Here is a 17,857-nt window from a genome sequence, read left to right as displayed (position 1 = left end):
TCCAAGATAAAAAGTCAAAGAACTTGTTCAGTCTTTACCAAGGATAGAAATGCTTCCTTTATAATATAGACCTCAAACCTCTTGTGGAATGAAATAGGATATAAATAAAGTAAAAAACACTCTCCATGAGAGACAGCTTGAAACTATCATATTAAGGCGGGAAAATGATGTAAGTGATCGATTCTTCAGTTCTTAAGATACGTTGTCCGAAGGTTATGTTGTTAAGCCATTTTTAGTTACAGAAACCATAAATATTCATTTAGTATCTTGAAAATATTCTTTTGGCAATTCAAGCGATCACCTAGTCTACTAATAAGAATCTAAAGATCATATGTTTTTAGGCTGTGTTCTACAATACATATTGAGTTCATTACATAAGGAAGAACTGCCTTCTCATTTTGACTTCTTTTTATTGTTTCTCCTAAGAGCTTTTTCCTTTTTTAAAAAATTTCTAAAGATGCACCTAACGTTCAGTACAATAGGTAGATATACATACTCAGAGATCAATATCTCAGCACCTTACCCGGTGAAACAGTATGTCAGGGCTTCAAACTTTTGAGTGGATACAAATTCATTTATCCATTCTTTCATTAACATTCCTTTATCGTTGAGCACCTACCATGTGCTGACAACAGTTTCAGAACTAAGGCTACAGGGTTAGACAGATGCTGACTTGCCTTCGTGGGGCTTACAGCTTGAAAGTGGAGATAAACACTTTAAAATCACATATCTGATAAATTAAGGTATGTGCTGTGAAAGAGACATGTAAACAGAGAACTTTAATCCCTTAGTCCTGGGAGCTAGGGAAAGCTTTTCTGAGCCAGGATGATCACGGACAGTTCAAATTCAGCCTGGCTTTCAGTAGGAAGTCTGGGTTGACTTCCTAGGTTTAAGCAGGGGTAGTATTGTCCTAGGGGTGTTCTGAAAATCTGTGGTGATGTTGGTGATCACAGTAATAGATTTCTAAAGGCATTTCATAGTTGTGGGTCAGATCCACTGGACCACTGCAATGTGCGAGAGCTTCTGCTTTATTTCTGAGAGCTGAGAGTCAGCTTTTCAAAGCGTCTTTTACCTCGCCTGTTAGAACTGGGGTTGCCACTGTACTTTTTACCATTTTGAGAAACTGCATCACTAATAAGAAGCCTCCTCGTGAAATGTGAGTTGGCTGTGCAAGACACTTTTAACCAGGTGACTTTGTGCTTGTGAATCCACAGTGACGCTATTGCTACCTATGGCTGCAAGCATATACCTCTTTCATTGTACATGAGGCCATGCCTCAGCCTCTCCAAAGTGAAATATGTATTGTTTTATTTTACATTCCTTTTGTTCTCTCTGTCTTTATACACGTAGGTCATTATATTGAGTTGTTTAATTTCTGTGTGTAGATAGTTAACGTTACATGTGATTTTATTTCAGTATAGTAAAGGGGACATTATAAAAAGAGAATCTTGAATCTGAAGAGATGAAAACTACTCTTTTCAACAATACATGTGTTTTAAAATATAAGCAAAAGTGCTTTAGTATTCAGACTGAAAAAATCATTTGATTCTTGAACTTTGGAATGTTTCACAGATAAAGGCTGTTGAGTTTTAAATGAGACTCAGAAGCAAATGTCCCCTTTTTGACTGTTTTCTGGCCTGAGTTTTAGAGCCATCTCTTTGACTCCACACACAGAATGATGCTGAGGGAAACATGTTACAATAGATCACTTGGGAATATTTGCAGTGGGTTGTCTTGTTTGGGCTATTTAGTACTAATATGACTGGGTAGAATACTCTAAAATTGAAAGGTCATTTGGAGAAAAATTACTTACAAATAAAATCAAGATTTTTAGAATGCTTTCTTGGAGTGGGCCTACCCCTCTGGAGGACAGCCAGTAGTTCAATGAAAACACATTGAGATGCTTTACAAGAGTACTTTGTTTTAATAGATACCATCGTGAATGAGTAAGACACCATCCCACTAGTGCTACAAAGAAAGTATGACTAGTTTCTGGTCCAGAACACCCAATTACATTCTTAGTATTTATAGAGATAGCCTCCTGGAGATTATAGGAAGTATGAAGTCAGGAGAAAAGAAGCAGATTTACCTAGAGGACAGTAATTATGTCTGCATTAGACATAGGAACTTCTAGTTGACAAAACAAATATTGAAGAATACAATTGAGGATACTAGGAATATTAGGAATATATGTAATAGTAAAAGTCAGAAAATCAGATTTATAAAAATAAATTAATGTCTTCCTTGACTTTCCTATTGACTTTTTGTGAACATCAAATGAGATAATATGTAAACAATATTTTGTAAGTTCTAAGCATTAGGTGGTTTTTGTTCACAGTCTTTCAAATATACATAATACTAGAATGTGTTAACAGGAATTTATCAGGTGCAAGCCAGCAAGTCTGAAACATGATGAAACCAGATGTATTCATTTTTCTCAGGGATGCTATAAGCACAAATTTTGATTCATCAATTCTTACACTATTTATTTGTGGAGGTTCAAATAAATATAGACAGAACCAATTTACATTTACCACCCCTGGTCTCATCTTTTTTGTTATCTTTTCCAAGAAGTCTAGAGTCTTCCTCCAAGATGATGCCACTTTGTAGTCATCTTTTATGCTATGTCTAAAAACACATTTTCATTAGAGTTTTGATTCTCTCAAATAGACACAGTTTTTTTTTGTTTGTTTGTTTTTTTGTTTTTGAGGTACGTGGGCCTCTCACTGTTGTGGCCTCTCCCGTTGCGGAGCACAGGCTCTGGACGCGCAGGCTCATCGGCCGCGGCTCACGGGCCCAGCCACTCTGCAGCATGTGGGATCTTCCCGGACCGGAGCACGAACCCTTATCCCCTGCATTGGCAGGTGGACTCCCAACCACTGCGCCACCAGGGAAGCCCTGAAATAGAGGCAGTTATAAGCCTTCTACTTCTTCAACAGAATTAAAGCAATTACCACTTCCAAATAAGGTCTATGTAATAATGAACATGAAAGAAGAGATGTTTGAAGGGCAAAGGGATATTATTCTTTGTTTTATTTAATATATTTTTAATTAGAGTATAGTTTATTTACAATGTTGTGTTTAGTTTCAGGTATACAGCAAAGTGATTCAGTTATATATATATGTATATATATATATATATATATACTCTTTTTCAGATTATTTTTCCCTCATAGATTATTACAGAACATTCAGTATAGTTCCCAGTGCTATATAGTAGGTCCCTGTTGGTTATTTATTTTATATATAGTAGTGTGTATATGTTAATCCCAACTTCCTCAAAGGGATATTATTCTTTCTCTGGAAATAATATCACACAAGATCTGTCCTTGAAACTTTTCTGCTTAAGAGGTGCTGGATCAAAGGGTTTCTCATGGCTCTTCTTTCTATCTCTCATCTTTATTAAACCTTATTTTTCTCATGGTTTTTGTTCCCTGCACCTAGATGTTGAGGATGGGCAGCCATTCTCATTATTTCCTCTTTCTTCTGTGCCTTCCTCTCTTATCAGGACCTAGGTTTTCCTACCTTTAATGTGGAGGTCCTTCTGCCGCTCCACTCTGTCTAGTCCCACCCCCCATGAATAGGCAATTCCCAACCTATGGTTCAGAGTTTCTGGTACCTGAGACCCTTCAGCAGTAAGAACCTTGGATGGGAGAGGTGGGTGTCTGCAGAACCATTAACATTTGATGAATAAAATCAAGAACGTGATTTATTGGTACATACAATAATTGTTGTAAATAAACGTGTTTCCAGGAGAAACTCATAAATATCATAGTTGATTGTTATTGAGGAAATGAAGTAAAAATCAAAATTTACTTTGGTTCTATCTAAAAAATACAGACTATAAGCACTTACACAAACTGCTTAAAAGGTATGTCCAAGTACAAATGATAAGAGTAACAATCATGCATGTTATAAACTTTCTGGTTTAAAAGTGTTAATAAGGATGGTTTATCATTTAAAGATCCATCTTAGCATATGGGTCACATTAATTTTTACATGTTTTATTGTAGCACCTAAACTTTATATTCGTATGTTTGTAATCATCATCATTTATTTCTTTAATTATACGGTTGATCTCAACAACATTAACAAAATGAAGGGAGTATTGGGGCATTGAGAGTGCAATAGGGGTTCTCTCATTGTATTGGTCAGATCTTATATAGAGAGTTTAGGATTACATATTTTTTAAAAAAGCTATATAGAGAAATGTAAAAGGGACAAAGCTCATTAAAACACTTTACACAATTTCTCAAAGGAAATTGTCAATATCACTGATACTAATCTAGAAAGGGGATGACTAAGGAGTATTTAGTAACTTTAGTCCAAGAAGTGGAGAAATTGTTTTGTTTGTTTATTTGTTTATGCTAGCCAGTTCTCTAGTTCTATAGACCAACTGGGTTTACTGTGAAATTAAGTAGAGATTATTTTCACCTTGAGATCTTCTCAGCTGTAAGTGGATAGTTAAGCATTAGAACAAGCTTACCAAGGAAAGCCATGAAATCTCTATCCTTGTGGATTTTTGAAATCTTGGATGATTTAAGCAAAGACTTGAGCTGGTCAAAGGCTTGAATATAGAAGAGATGCCATTTTGCTGTTTCTTTTACTGCCCATTCATATTCATATGTAGAGATGGAGATTGTTCCAAAAAGACGGAATCTCTAAATGTCCAGCTCTGTCCATTCCCACTCCAGCTGGTCCTTTCGGAGGCAATGTCAGTTTGCCTCTTTTTCTGACCATTAGTTTCAGGTTGCCATTCTTTTTTTAACCTAATGTCCATATTATTAAATTTTTTGACTATGTTATTGGAAGCAAAAGCCATTTCTTCCCTGCTGTGGGTTAAGTAGTACCTCACTATTGTTCCAGCTTTCTGGAATTCTTCACAATAGGTTCCAGACCTAGGTTAATTAACAACTCTGTTAACACCTCCTGGAGCTCAAGTGGTTCAAATACAGCCTGCTGAGACATTATTTCTTAAAAGGTGAAGACTAATGACCCAACTTTTAGTCACCATCTCAGAGGCCAGTTTTCAATCTCATAAAAATTTTAAGTCAAGGAAGCTCAACGTAGAAAGTCACAAGCTGTCATAAAATACCATTCCAGATACAGTGGGTTGGAATTGCCTGGGCACTTGGTAACCTAAAATACAAGTTAACAGTAATTCCACCTCATTTAGTTGTGTTTGAGGTACTTGATAGTTATTCTTAATAGACCATAAAAATTATACCTTAAGACACTACTTAAATACAATAATAAATCCTTGTACAAAGTTGTCCCAGAAACTGCAATTTAAAAAAATCATTATAAATGTTAACTAAACCACACATTTGTCTGTATGAAGACTTCTTGAGTATATAAAATTGTAGATGTGCCAAAATTCTTAAAAAGAATCAATTTCAGAACATAGTTTGGTGTATGCCCCTTTTTTGGTAATTTGGGTAATAAATATTTAAAGGTAGTTTTACTCAAATATTAATATTTTATAAGTATATGTTGATATATCTTGAATGAAAGGAACTTTTCTTCTCTAATAAACAACCATAATCCCAGCAGAAATCACCTTTAAGTGACATGGGACCAAAACTGGATGACAGTTTGATATGTAGCATGATGTCAGTGTTCCTATATCATTACTGAATATCCATGAGGATAAAAGGAATTAAAATGCCAGAATATAGACTGCCACAAAAAGGGCAACAGAACAGATTATTCCCTATCTGCTGCATTGCTAGGCACAGTACTATTAGGTACCGCATACCTGTTATTTTATTTAATCTTCAAAATCAGCCCATGCAGTAGTTATTATAGCTCTTAATAAAAAGAAGAGAAAAATGAGGCTTAGTGGTTAAATAATTTACTTAAGATCATACTTCTATTAATTAAAGAAGCAGCATCCAAATTTTAATCTATCCCACTTCAAAACTCCATGCTTTCATCTATATCATAACACATATATGGCATGACCACAGTTAAAGAGCTAAGAGAAATCAGGGAAAGCTTTCTAATGTGCCTTATATCCCTCAGTGATAGAAGAAATGGCTAGAACATAAAGAGTGTTAAAAGTATTAGACACAAATAGGGTGGAACTTTGAAAAATGATTAATTACGTGATAAAAGTACTGCCGTATTTTCTAGAAATCTTGTGGAGCAAGTGTTAAAAAGGACAGGTTGAAAATTGGTCATGTAGGCCAGTTGATGTCAAAAGTTTTATTCAAGTAATTGGGATTTTTATTAAGAAGCATCTTAATGTCTTAATTCTGGTTCTAGCAAATATTTTTGTGTCTCTTTTCTCCCAATTTTAATGTGATTTGGTGGTGGGAGGTTGCTGAGAGCTTAATCAAATCAACATTTTGTGTGGCCGTCTTATGACTTAACAAATTATTCAAAAGTTACTGCAACTTGGATATTTAAAGTGATGTATAGCATAACATAGAAGCACATGTAACTTAAGTATATGAATAACCTTTCTTTGAGGAAATATCCAATTTTAGTTATTGCTTGAAAAGTAAAAACACTATTATTTCTGTGGCCAGGGGCTGTGGAAAATATTGAATCCTGTATTATTGATTATCAAAAATGAATATCTCATGGGATTTGTAGGCCTTACAAGGATCTATGGATTTAAGATCAGAATAGCAAATTTTCTAGTTATTTTCCCCTTTTCTCTTTTTGGTTCAGAATGGAGGTTAGCCGGTAAAATAATGCTCAGCAGAATATTTTGAGAGCAATTTATTTGAATATTGATTTATTGAAACATTTTATAATAATTCTTTAAAAGTTCTTTTAGAACGTACAAAAAGGTATTTTTACTGCTTTTCAATTACTAGTGAAAGGAATAATTTATTATCTCAAGAAAATGGAACTTTTCCTTTCTCAAGAATGAGTCTGCAGCGTTCTGTTGGTCAGCATAGTTTGGGACCCATGCTAGCTTTTCTATTAATATAGTTTTCTTTCCCTTTCTAATATTCAGTTACTCCCAGTCAAAACCCAGCAGAAAGACAGACTCTTCAGAGAATCAGAGTTCCCTTGTTTCATTCACTGTCTCTGTCTCTCTCATAAAGTGGTGTCTCTGTGTGTGTGTGTGTCTGTCTGTCTATCTGTCTCAACATGACGCAATAAATATGACACAGGCATAGGAATCAGCGTGTCCTAAACTTGCATCTCAGTTTTATTACCAGATAGGTGACAGAGGTGTCTTCATTTCACAGGAGCTCAGTTTCCTTATCAGTAAAATAGAGATTAAATGAGGTAACGGAAAAGCATCTTATTACATCCCCTTATATTTAGTCAGTGAACTTTAGTTCCAATTCCTTCCATTTTCTTAACTCATATTAACATTATGTTGATATTTCTGGGTTGGGACAAATTCTTTAGGTAAACCGTTGTGTTTTCTTCAGTTTTGCCCTAATGACTAGGAAACAGGGCTTGGGTTCTCCTGGCCGGCTGGCCTTCTTCATCCCCAGATCTCACGTGCTCTTGTTCTCCCAGCACGTCTTTGAATGCTGCTCAGTAAAATCAGCATTCGTGGGTACATAAGCCTTCTTAGAGACCTACTGCAAATAGAATGGGGAGAGAAAGAGAGACAGCATCTATCAGATACCTGCACACAGCGGTCTGTGTGTTATTGCCTGACAATCTTATTAAAAATATGTGAGACAGGGCTTCCCTGGTGGCGCAGTGGTTAAGAATCCGCCTGCCAATGCAGGGGACATAGGTTCGAGCCCTGGTCCTGGACGATCCCACATGCCATGGAGCAGCTAAGCCCACGTGCCGCAACTACTGAAGCCCACGTGCCACAACTACTGAAGCCCACGCACCTAGAGCCCATGCTCCGCAACAAGAGAAGCCACCGCAGTGAGAAGCCCGCGCGCCGCAACGAAGAGTAGACCCCGCTTGCCGCAACTAGAGAAAGCCCGCGCACAGCAACAAAGACCCAACTCAGCCAAAAATAAATAAATAAGTATATGTGAGACAGATAGCATTAGCCATACTTTACAAAAGAAATTGAGCTTTCAAGGGATTAACTTCTAAAAGACAAATAGCTATTAAGAGGTAGAGCAAAAATTGAATTTTGCGCTTTCTGTAAAACTTTGTTCTTCCAAAATACAATATTGCTATTAAAAGAGAACTACTTTTCTAAATGGAAGCACGTGGTTCGTTATTGAATCCATTTTGTAGAGATGGATTGGACAGCCTATAGTAAACACATAGTTGGAGTAAATAAGACATGTGTGTAAGTAAGTGCAATGAAAGAGTAAATATGTTAAACACCATGAGGGATTCAGATAAAATAATGTTTTGTTTAAAGGGAGACAAGGATATTTCTGGTTGTAGTGGTTGAGAAAGTCTTTTTTGTTGAGGTGACATTTGTTTTTGTTTATTTAATTTTTACCGAAATATAGTTGATTTACAATGTTGTGTTAGTTTCAGGTATACAGTAAAGTGAATCAGTTATACATATATATATATATAAATGTATATATTATTTTTTTTACATTCTCTTCCAATAACCTATAAAGGTTATTACAAGATAGTGAGTATAGTTCTCTGTGCTATACAAGTAGGTCCTTTTTGGTTATCTATTTTATATGTAGCAGTGTGTATATTTTAATCCCAAACTCCTAATTTATCATTCTCCCCTCCACTTTGGTAACCATAAGTTTGTTTTCTATGTCTGTGAGTCTATTTCTGGTTTTTAAATGAGTTCATCTATATCCTCTTTTTAGATTCTGCATATAAGGCATATCATATGATATTTTTTTGTCTGACTTACTTCACTTAGTACGATAATCTCTAGGTCCATCCACGTTGCTGCAGATGGCATCATTTCTTATTTTTTAATGACTGAATAATATCCCATTGTGTATGTATATATATATATATATATATATATATATATATATATATACCACATCTTCTTTATCCATTCATCTGTTGATGGACACTTAGGTTGCTTCCATGTCTTGCTATTGTAAATAGTGCTGCTATGAACATTGGGGTACATGTATCTTTTCAAATTACGGTTATCTCTGGATATGTGCCCAGGAGTGAGGTTGCTGGATCATATGGTAGCTCTATTTTTAGTTTTTTAAGGAACCTCCATACTGTACTCCATAGTGGCTGTATCGTTGAGGTGACATTTGGATTTGGCTTTAAATAATGGGTGGAATTTGGATATGTAAGCACAGGAAAGTGGAAAGGATAGGAAGTGGGGAGACTATGAACAAAGGCAAATAGATAAGGGAGTAAGTTGGAGGTATTTAATAAAAAAGGTGAGCAGTTCGGTTTTTCTTGCAAGGAATGGAGCAAGGAATGGAATAATCAAGAAAGGAATGTGAAATTTTGAATGATATGTTAAGGATTTGGGAATTCAGTAAACACTAGGGTAGGGTGCCATTGATGGATTTTGATTACAGGATTGGCATACTATGATATAAGAATAATATTAATGGTAATAAAGAGTAATAATGCAGGCCATGATGCTAAGTGCTCACCTTGTGAGTATAGTCAAGCTATTTAGGGGATGATGACAGTAGTTCCCATGAAGTAAATAGCTTTGGTAGGGACAATGGGAGCAGAAAGTTAAGGATGAAGACTGTATTAGAACAGATAAATACTTAACAACTTACTAGATGCCCAAGGCAGGGGAAAGGAAGGTTTCTGAGGTGACACCCACATTTCTGTTTTGTATTATAATCAGAAACATAGAGGACACAAAGGAGGAGCAGAAACAGGTTTAAAAGGAAGAATAATGAACTCACGTGTGGATTGTAGCATTTGAAGAAAAGGTGGAGATAGATTTTGGGTTGTTAGAGGCGTGATGTGAGCTTAGGAAGAAAGGTCACTGTTAGGTATCTTGATTTGTGAGTGATCTGCATCAAGGAGATAAATTAATCTATGAGAGAAAAGGAAATAATATAGGAGAGATTTGCTGTTGAAAGAGAGAGAGAGTACAGTAAAAAAATCTATGTTGTATTAAGACAAAGAAGAAGAGACAGCAAAAAAGACAAAACAGAAACAACCAGAAAGATAAGAGCTTAGAGAGCTTTCCACTGAAGTCAAAAGAAGAGATATCAAGAAAGAAAAGGTGGCCGGCAATGTCAAGTATTGCAAGGATACCCAGGGTGCTGGATAATGAGAATGATCTCTCTAAAAATCCTTACTTTTGAACATGGAGAATGAACCTGCTTTTATATTTGTGACATCATCTCGTATGCCTTGTGTACTTTTCTCTATATGAGAGGCTTTCCATTGAATCACCTTGACTTGACTCTACTTTTGGAATCAAAGGGTCTCTTGATGTCATTCTCTTTGCAAATTATCATATACATCAGTGCATGGAGCCAAAAATCTTAAAAATTATTATTTAAATAACAGCAAATAAACCAAAAAAGTTTAATATTTTACATTGATCACATTTTCTCCTATCATCTTATTAGGTATTCTATGACTTTTTTTTTTTTTTTTATCTACTTCTTAACAGTATACACATTTTTGGAATCAAAACCGTGATCAGGGCTTCCCTGGTGGCGCAGTGGTTGAGAGTCCGCCTGCTGATGCAGGGGACACGGGTTCGTGCCCCAGTCAGGGAAGATCACATATGCTGCAGAGTGGCTGGGCCCGTGAGCCATGGCCACTGAGCCTGCGCGACCGGAGCCTGTGCTCCACAATGGGAGAGGCCACAACAGTGAGAGGCCCGCGTACCGCAAAAACAAAAACAAAAACAAAACTGTGATCAGAAACCTGTGGGTGGGGATTTCAGCCTCCTGCTGCCATCTCAGCACTGTGAGCTGAAGCTTACTTCCTCAAAATTGAGGCTGGATAGGCAAAATAAAGACCATGGCTTTTATTTTACTTATTTATTTATTTTTAATCACACTTCTGCCAGGCAAAATGGAAATTTCTAGCTTTTTCACAAGTCTTGTTAAAGCTTTCTTGGACCTGAGTTGACACAGGTTCTATTAAAAATATCACTGTTATAAAACAAATACATTTTGCTGTAAATGATCACCTCTATCTAGACATCCCACAGGTGTCTCAAATATAGGATGTCTAAAATACAGCACATCCCTTTCTCCATCCTGGTCATGATATTGCATCTCCCATGCCTGTCCATGGCAGAATCCTCCATTCACTTGCCGTAGCTAGAAAGAAAGCAGGGAGCTATATTTAATCTTCTTTCTACTGCTCCTCACTATATTCATCCGGTCAAGAAGTACTATCAGATATTTTGTCCTGATTAACTCTTCAGTCTGTCGGGTACTCCTCTCTTGCCTGCCACTAGTTCTGCCTCCCTATTACTCTTTCTGACCATATTATTTAGCATATTGCTATGTGCTGGGCATTATTCAAGTACTGGAGATCAAACAATGAATATGAAAGAGTCATTCCATGCCATCGTGAAGCTTTAGTCGGGTGGAGAAAACAGACGCCTATCAACCAATGATATTAATATTTAAATGTCAATGGGATAAATGTTTCAAAGAAAAAATACAGAGTACAACAGGTGAAGAAATAAGGGCAGGTTTCTTAAGAAAAAGAAAAGACTGTTAAGCTGAAAAACCATGACTTAGAGGATGAATGGGAGTAAGACAAAGTGGAGAAGGAAAGCATTCAAGGCTGAAGGAATTCTGGAAGCTCTACCCTTGGAATGAACCTTACTTGGAAGATCTGAAATCAGGATAGTTGGAGTAAAGTGAGCAAGTGCAGAAGATGAATGAACTAAAGCTACAGTTGGATTGAAGCCAAATCATGCAGGGCCCTTAGGTATGAGGACCATGTACTTAATCTTCAAAGCTGAAATATTTTTTAAATGAAGGGGCAATTGGTATTAAACTGGAAGTGATCTGGAAAGGCCTGGCCATACGGTCACCTTAGAGTCATGTTAATGATTTTAAGTTTTATCCTAAGAGAAAAGGAAAACTATTGAAGGGTTTTAACTCGGGGCGTGAATTTATCAGATTAGCTTCTCAAATAGCGTTTTCTTCTACCACCCCTACCTTCTCTGCCTACTTTTTCCTGTTTCATTTTCTTTCACAGCCCCTATCAAAACCTGAATTTATGTATTTATTTTTTTAATTTCTTTTTTGCTTCTTGACTTTAGGCTCTGTGAGGGCAGGGACTTTGTTTTATTCACTGCTGCAATTCCAGTACCTAGAATAGTGCACGGCATATAACAAATGTTTTATAAATTGTTGAATGCATGAATCAGAATCAGATTGCTTTTTCAAGGCACTTGTGGTTATTGTCAGAATTGAATAGAAGGAATAATAGTTGATGGCCTGAGAGGTGGTAACAGGTAGGAAAGTTGACAGATGGAGAAATAAGAGGTATATTTAAGAAGGAGTGATAATTTAGAGGTAGATGGTAAGGAAGAAGAAGCATCAAAGGTGACTTCCAGATTTCTGGAATGAACCCCTGAATTAATTTGAGGTGCCACTAATGGAAATGATTGGGGAGGGAATATGGTGTCATGGTAAAGACTGCAGGGGTTCAGACTACTGTCTCTGTCATCGACACTATGACTTTGGGCAAACTGCTTAATTTCTGCATGCCTCAATTTCGGCATCTCTACAATGGAGGATAAGATTAGTACCTACTCTGTAGGCCATATTGTGGGGATTGAATCAAAGAATGTTCAGAAGGCATTTAGAATAGTGCCTAGTGTATAAAAAAGGACTCAGTAGAAGTTAGTGTGGGAAAGAGTAGGGGACAAGTAAAAAGGGAGAATCAGTTCAGTGTTGTAGTTTTTGAGTTTTGGTTGCCCTGAGACATCCAAGGGGATATACCAAGATGGCGTTTGTAGGAAATGAATTTAGATCCCAGAGGAAAGACCTGGGTCGGAGATAGAAATTGGGAGTCACCTGAATATGATACTAAACTCTGGAAGACACAAACACGTAATGGGTAGGGGAGATTGAGAAGTATCAAGAGAATTAGGGCAAAAGCCAGGAGCCAAGAGGAGGAACAGTGATGAGCTATGCCAATACTTGTTGTTGGCCTTTGTTTTAAGGGCCATACAGCCAGACTGCTCGTCCAGTCTGCTGTGGCTGCAGTGGTCTTTATGAAACATGAAGACTAAACCCGTCTCATTCCCACTTCACATCTTTCAGTGACTCCCCAAGTCACTCAGTTCTGAGTCCAGTCTCAGCCTGCCATGCAAGGTACTTCGCATTCTGTCCAAATGTGCCTCTCAGGACACTTCCTAGTGCATCAGATATGCCACACTTTCTGTTACCTGTAGGCATGATACATGCTGTTCTATCCGTTTTGGCTGCCCTTCCACCTGCTGTCCACAAGGCTAACTGTGGGTGGACCTGCCAGAAGGGCCTTTCATCTACTCCTGTGGAATCTCCTGTTTCTCCCCAGGGAGTGACCTTACTGCACCAGGTTTTTTGGGTTCATTTTGTTTCTCTGAGGCCACAAGTTCACTGAGGGGATACTGGGCCTCCTTTGGATCTCCAGTACCTCGTGCAACGCTTGCCGTGGTGCATGCACCGAATGTTTGTGGAATTAAAAATGGTTAAAAAGTGTATCTCACTAACTTTCCAAACTCCACATAACCATTTGACATTTACTCAGACAATCCAGAAAAAGTTTAATATAGGAAAGATCCATATTTAGAAATACTCTATCCATACTATAGTCAGATATATTCAGATAAACTAGAGGTGGGCTAAATTGGTTCATAGAGTTATTAGATGATGTTAAATGTCACAGAATTATTATCTAAATCTGTAAATAATATACTTTTTCTATAATCATATTTAGTAAGTTGGTTGAGTTCTGAGTTTAATGATTTATATGTCATACATATTTTTGTTTACATTGACTCAATTCTTAAGTGCTTACTTAATTCTAGTACTTTTACAAGTGGTTTGGAGGTGAAAAACAGTCTTCTAACTCTTGGTCTCCTCTGGGTTGATACAAAAGATATGTAAACAAAGGGTGGGAGAATGGAGCCTTCACATTCTGTAACTGTTTAACCCTGGAAGATGAGTTTCATTTTAATATTTGGCTTTGAAATAATCTATGTAGGACTATTACTACACTACTTTTTAGAAAACTTGGATTTTTTTAAATGAACTAAGTAGCTAATTTGATTATCTAATTTATTTCATCTATACTTTAAATTTATATCTTTTGCTATGGATTAGAAATGACATTTAGAACTTTTATTGAGGACTAGAGGAAAATTATACCCCTCTTTTTCAGGCACATCATTTCAGGCTTAATAAGTAAAAGAGTATACTGGCAAAAAAATAAAAAATATACAGTTTTATCTGGGAGACACGACAGCATCAGCTATTCAGTCAAATCAGGAATTTTCCTATCCCTTCCAAAGCGACCCATTTTTGGACCCGAATGAATGAAAGCACTGGTTGTTTTGGCTTTCCCTACCCTAGAGTCTAGTCCAAATTCTGGGCTCAGAAGTTTCTCATCTGAGAATCATCAGATAATAATGAGTCATTATCATTATAGTGATGAGTGCTATTATGGCATTCAGGGCCCTGGGTCTGAAATGGCACATATTTGGTGGTAACACGTTTGTTATTGTTAATCATGGCAGGTGACGATGAGATTACTGGAAAAAAATATTTTGAAGTGGTATCATATGTTCATCAGGAAGAAATGGGTGTTTCTGGTAATTGAATTTGCCCAGGTTTGTAAATCTTTTTCCATCCATTTCATTCAGATTTAAAAATAGATGTTATTAAGTTCAAAGACTAATTCTAGCCATATTGGCTGACAGAAATACATCTGTCTTGATTCACATTTACTCTATTTTATGTTTCCTGATTTTTGAGAGAATGAGTTATTCAGCTTCATTCTCACTTCTGAATATTAAATAAACTGTTTTGCTTTTGCTATTTTTTCTGTGAAATGGAAGAATAAGAAATTATGTATGATATTTCTAAGGGACACATGCAAAATATATACTGTAAGGGAGATAACTTCAAATTATTTCAAAATAGTATACTTTCCCATAAATATCAGAATTTTAATTCATGATTTTTAAAAAAGAAATATGATTTTACTGACTTTTACATACATAATTAGATATATATGACACATATTCAGGTCTGTGTAATATTTTAGAACTTTGAAAATTTTTTACAAGACAGTCAATTCTAAAGGATTTGTACTGGTCTAGATACTTGGTCCAAATAGCTAAAAATTTATTTTAGAGGTATATGAAGCATACTAACAAGCTATCTAAAACTTTTGCTCTTTTACATCTACAAAATATTATCAGTGATAGTGGCAGCCGATTTTATCTAGAAACAATAAAAATATTGGCCTGATTGAAAAGATAGCAGGCAAAATTGGATATTTCCAGCTAGAGTTCTGTGTTATAGGGTAAAGTAAATAATTTTAAAATTGATTAGCATTGCCTAAAAGGCAGAGTCACAGGCTGTGAGAATATGAATAGGTGGCTTGAATAGATAATGATGTGAAAAATGTGAGGATGTTTATATTTAAATGCAAGAATCCAGCGGCTAGATGAATTTGTTATTAATACTGTTCCCTAAACCACTAATGAGAAATGCTTTTTTTTTTTTTTTTTTTAAAGATTTAAGATTGTGTAAATGCTTTGTACCTAACACTGATGGAAGTAATTGGTAAACTGCTTAATCAAGTCCCACTTGGAAGTGAATGGGAACTGCAGGGTGGAAAATGTAGGCTGGGTAAGGAACCCAACAAGTCAGCAGAGCTCTCTTTACAGAAAGAAACAAAGATAGCAGTAATTAATGACCCTGACTCTGTGCCAAAAAAGCTTTCTTCTGACAACTCCAACTTAATTAAAACTTAAGACATTTCAATGGCCTCAGAAAGCCCCTGATGGGGTGAACTCTTGCAGACGCGTGAGAAAATTTTGTAAATTAAAGGAAAAGATGTGTGTTACCACTAGTGCCATGACTCTAATCCCTGACAGTCAAAGAATCTATTTAGCCCAAGCCTTTTCTTTTAACTGGCTCACACCTGCAGGCTTCCTGGCACTTCCTCTGTACCAGAGAAGGCCGTTTTTGTGTTTTACGGAAGATCAGATAATAGGAGTCTTGCTGTTCCTTTTGTTTTTGTGCATTGTTCATTAGCCTGTGAGTGTTGCAGGCACCCTTGATATGCTTGGCTTGATCCGGAGTGGAGCATTGCCTGAAAGCTTTAGGTGGTGCAACACGGGGTAAAGATGGGTTGGCGGAAAAAGTAAGTTGTTTTTTTTTTTTTTTTAAATGTGAAAGTGGCTCAAATTAAAACTCACAGTTGATGGGGCAGCCTGAATGGCTGTGGCCTGCTGTTCTTAACAGCAGAGTGACAAGAAACGAGGTTCTGTGCGAGACAGCGCAGATTGGAGACACAGGGAAATGCGTTGTTAAATAGCCCTTGCTCCTTTTCTTGGTGCCATTTTTAATGCACTCGAATCAACAAGCATACAGATTCCTAGGCGGTATGGAAAACAGGTCTACTGTGCTGGAAAGAAAATCGCCGGGTGATTTGTTTATTAATAAATATATCGAAGACTGAAATCTTAGAAATGGCATTGGTGGAATACCAATTGGGGTGAATGGGTCCTCAATTTACATGAGAAAAAAAAGGAGTTTAATTTCTCCTCCCTCCCCTCTGGAAAGTGTTTTGGTGGGTTATAATAGCAAATACCACCCTCCCTACCCCACCGTGCGGACTGGGGCACACACACTCCTGTTTCCTGTGGCCTCAGGCAGATCTGGTGGCTGGGACTTGAGGTCAGTTCCTGGATTGTCGCTTCCCTCTTGGACCCGACTTGAGGCTGGTGTGTTGTGAAGGGCACAGACATGTTCCTGTTTAGATCCAGGCTTGGGTATCTTTGTAAGTGTCCATCCTAAGGAAAGAAAAGCTTGTCTCCAGGTACTCAAGAATCTCACCTTTTGACTCTTCAAGGTTTTGTTTTCGGAGGTAAATCATGCAACATTTGTTTTTGCAGGTGATGGGCCATCACTTACATGAGCTGTGCTGAGCTGCTTTTTCTGGGAATGGGGATGATCAGAAACTGAACCTTTTACAAAAATTTGGGGAATGACGCTTTAGAACAGAACGTCACTTCACTCGATTTAAAAAACAAAATACGAAAACTTCTGTCCATGAGCGTTAACCAAATATAATATATGGGCCCTGTCTTTTGGTGTTTGGAAAGGCTCACCAGCTAGTTATTCTTTTCGTACTAACCATTTTCAGATGCGAAAAGCGAGGGAGGTGGGGGAGGGAAGGTAGGAATCAACATGTTTGATCCTGTGTATGAAGTTGTTGTTTGTTTGTCTGAATTTCAGAATGCTAACCCTTATCCAACCAATCTAAGACCAAATAAATACCACCTGTGCCCATTTATGTATTTTAAAAGAAGCACATAAAAATATTTTAATGAATTACTAAAACTCATAGTTTATATTGAATCACAGTTATTAATATTTCTCCTCTTCCTTGCTTTTCTTATTTTGGGAGTTTGCTTGTTTGTATGGAATTGAACCACCCCAATTAAAATGGGAGAAAAGTTTTTTTAAAAAATAAACTACTGTAACAGAATATGTTTGGGAGTTGTAAAAGTTTTTCCATTGAAAAAATCAGAATTTAAGAGGATCCTGTTACACGCTGTGGGCAGAAATCAGAGTCAGCAGAGCTTGCGAAAACAGATTTTTTTTTTAGCAAAAATTTGTTGCGGGTCACTGTGAATGGTAAAAAAGAAAAAGCTTCACATCACAGTGTCTGTTTTGAATTAGATTAAACTTCAAATTAAGTTACTTAACTTTTTAGTGTATCTAACATATAATTAAGAGAAACATTTTTGTTTATAGAAAATGTAAGTTTATTCCATGCATGCAGATTT

The 17,857-nt window shown here is 36.7% G+C and overlaps 1 protein-coding gene across 1 annotated transcript in view; it reads left to right on the top strand.

The window, feature by feature from the left end:
* Nucleotides 1-17,857, top strand: part of ZFHX4 (zinc finger homeobox 4) — a 181,247-nt gene that overhangs the window by 75,900 nt on the left and 87,490 nt on the right. The window lies entirely within an intron of this gene.

The sequence above is a fragment of the Monodon monoceros genome, unplaced genomic scaffold, assembly GCF_005190385.1.
Source record: "Monodon monoceros isolate NGI ecotype Baffin Bay Population unplaced genomic scaffold, NGI_Narwhal_1 Super_Scaffold_14, whole genome shotgun sequence".
Classification (NCBI taxonomy): Eukaryota; Metazoa; Chordata; class Mammalia; order Artiodactyla; family Monodontidae; genus Monodon; species Monodon monoceros.
Note: the sequence above shows the minus strand (reverse complement) of the source record. Positions and strands in the feature narration are given on the sequence as shown.